Below are 3,399 nucleotides of genomic sequence, written 5' to 3' on the forward strand. Positions count from 1 at the left end.
TAAGGATATCACTAAGAGCTCACAAAAATCAAAATAGAAAGTAAAATATATTATAAAATTATTGTGCTAATGAATTTGATGATTAAAAAGCAATGTTCTTTAAAGGTACATTAGAATAAGTAATGTGATTAATTACCTATTTAATAAAGTATTTTATGAAAAGCATTCCTATGAATAAATTCTGCATAATGGTTTTTCCTTTGTAAAACAAATTCTCACCCATGCTTCACACTGAATATTGGATGAACTCCCTCTGACTATGTGGGAGAAGATAACAGAGCCAAAAGATAGGAGGACCAGAGCACTGAGTTACCTGCCAAACACAGCCTAACCAAAAGTAATCTGAGCAACAGGGTGAGTATGAAACAATAATAAATTCAGATGATAGCCATGAATATTGTTTTGTGTTGAGTGTGTCTACCCCTAAATGTTTCATCACACTAGGAAAACTGTTTCCTAATACAATTTCCCTGCCTGTCATCATTCATCATCTGATAACTTATTCTTTCCTTTACCAAGTTCATTTTCTGTATCTAAGTTCAAATTTGTGGCTTTGAAGCTTTAGGCCCCAATGCCAAGCACAGTGTCTTCTATTAGCAACTGTACAAAACATTGAACAATGCATACATTTCAATGACTGCTGCTTTAGTAAAGTATAATAGCAGTTGTGCCATCTAGCCATTAATTATTAGGAAGCAAAACCAGGTATTTGTATTTTGCTCTGCTGCACTATGGCCTTTTAAAAAATCATATTTATACTCCATAGCACACTGACCTGGCCCCATGAAAGAGGGCATGAGATCTTACATAGCAAATAGTTTAAATATTTCTCATGTTCAAGAGATTTATCTTGTTCTTGTTTAGTACCATGATATAAATCCTTATATCCTATTTCATAAAGAAAATAAAATAACACTAATTCAAATTAAAATTTTGGAATTTATTCAATTTAAATACTGCTTTCCAAGTCAGAGAATCTATTGACAGATTTGCAAACAAAAGTCAATAGTATAAATATTCTAACTCACTGAAATACATTAAAATGAATGTAAGAAAAAACTACATCTTATAAATGTATCAGAGCACTTTCAATGTGTCTAAATATGGATCAAATATGAAAACTTGTTAATCTTGCATGATATAATTACACAAATTTTGGGATATAAAACTTTAAAGTACACAAAGAAAGCAGCAAATACTATACAAGAAATTACAGTAAACCTATATTAAATATATAGGCATATATTCATAACCACTTAAATAGGAAAACATGCATAGGACTATCAATAATTAATACAGCATTTTCTTTTCTCTAGTAATTATCATTTTCCAACTCATCTTCAACATTAGAACATATTACTTTCACATAACTTCATTCTAATTAAACATTTAACTTTATTCTGAATCCAAAATTGGGAAATCTTGGCTTCTGTTTTTTTCCTTTTTAGGTAATATGTTCATATATTAAATTAATAAATAATCAAAGACATGAGGAAATATTATTTAAAAAGTATTATGTATTAAATATAGTAATGCAAGGCATCTGGTGATAATACCCAGTATTCATTGTTATTCCCCTCAATACCTGCAACCACCTTCTGACCACATGGGCATGGGATTATCATATATCTTGTGCGGTTGAAAATATGGACTGTGAGAATTCCACTGAATTAATTTGGCTACATGATAGAAAGGTGGCAGGGCTACAATCTAAATGCCCAATTCTTTATTTAGAGCAATTTCTCAAAATATTGCTGCTATTAATCTCTATTATAAGCAGAGTGGGTAACATAAAATTCTCTAAAATTGAATCATGAATGAATAAGGTATGATGTCATTTTCAATATGACAAACATTTTTTTGTTTTGCAGATTAGTTGCCTTCAAGACATCTGTATTTACTCACAGATTAACACATATTTAATGATTGCCAGATGAAATATAAATATCTAAAAATCTATGCAAGGAAACGGCCTCTATCATACTTAAGGAAAGAACAGCTGGAGAGCAAAAAACCAACCAAACAAACAAAAACAAAAAATAAACAGTAAATGAAACCACAGTTCTTGTTTGAAAAACAGATTAAAAATTTTCCCATTAAAAAAAGAAAAAAACAAGTGTAAATGATTAGCACCAGCATGATATTAACTGCCTGCAGCCCTCTCTCTTCTGCAGAACCCTAACAGCAGCATTTTTCACCTCTTTGTTTCTGAGACTGTAAATGAGAGGGTTCGGCATGGGGATCACAACTGTGTAAAACACAGAAGCCACCTGATCCTTTCCCAAGGAGTAGAATGACTTAGGTTTTAGGTAAGCAAAAATTGTAGTGCTGTAAAAGATGGTGACACCCAAGACATGGGAGGCACAGGTGGAGAAGGCTTTTTTCTTTCCAGCAGTAGAATTAATTTTCAGGATAGTGGAGAGGATGGACACATAGCATCCAGATATGGTGAGGAGGGACAGCACTAGGGTGGAGCCAGCACCAATGAATATAATGAGTTCAACCTCAAGTGTGTCACTGCAGGACAGGGCTAAAATTGGGAATGTGTCACAGAAAAAGTGCTGGATGACATTAGACTTGCAGAAATGCAGTCTGCTCATGAAAACCACACACATAGTGGAATCCACAAACCCAATAACATAGGAGCTACTGAGCAGGGTGCAGCACAGCCTTGTGGACATAATGACTGAATAGTGCAGGGGGCTGCAGATGGCTACATAGTGATCATAGGCCATTGAGGAGAGAAGGAAACATTCAGTGCCAGCCAAGAGGATAAAAAAGAACATCTGGGTGAAGCAGCCCTGGAAGGAGATACTCTTGTTGGAAGTCAGTAAGTTCTGTAAGGTTTTAGGGGTGATGACATTTGAGTAGCTGAGGTCAAGAAATGAGAGGTGAGTGAGAAAAAAGTACATAGAGGTGTGAAGCTAGGGATCCAGGTGAATGATCAGTATCATCCCCGCATTCCCCAGCACTGTGATCAGGTAAATCAGGAGAAAGAGCATGGAGAGGACCAGCTGTGTCTCTGCAGAGTCTGTCAGCCCCATGAGGATGAAGTCAGCCACACTGGTTGAGTTCCTTCTACTCATGGTGCAGTGTTTTAAACTATTGAGAAATCCAATTCCATACTTAGCTTGAGTGACTGAAAACAGGTTTCATTTGTATGATTGACCCAGCTGTTATTTTATTTAGTTTACTCCTCTTTCCAATGGAAAAAAATTATTGAATAGGAACAAAAAAATTCAAATGTCAGATAGAGAAGGATATTGTCATTTGCTTTTGACATGATAAAAAGGAACGTCCTATAGAATTAGCTTTAATATGATACACCCTAAATGTTTTCCTTATTAACACATTTAATCCAGGTTTATGCCCTAGTCACTGTTACCCACAGATTTTTAG

The 3,399-nt window shown here is 34.7% G+C and overlaps 1 pseudogene; it reads right to left on the reverse strand.

Annotated features, from left to right (window-relative positions):
- Positions 1 to 2,126: 2,126 nt before the first annotated feature.
- Positions 2,127 to 3,103, reverse strand: LOC106008754 (olfactory receptor 8H1-like; annotated as a pseudogene).
- Between the last annotated feature and the right edge of the window lie 296 nt (positions 3,104 to 3,399).

This window comes from Heterocephalus glaber, unplaced genomic scaffold (assembly GCF_053883595.1).
Source record: "Heterocephalus glaber isolate CG9 unplaced genomic scaffold, H.glaber_assembly_v1.0 deba00000896, whole genome shotgun sequence".
NCBI classification, from domain to species: domain Eukaryota; kingdom Metazoa; phylum Chordata; class Mammalia; order Rodentia; family Bathyergidae; genus Heterocephalus; species Heterocephalus glaber.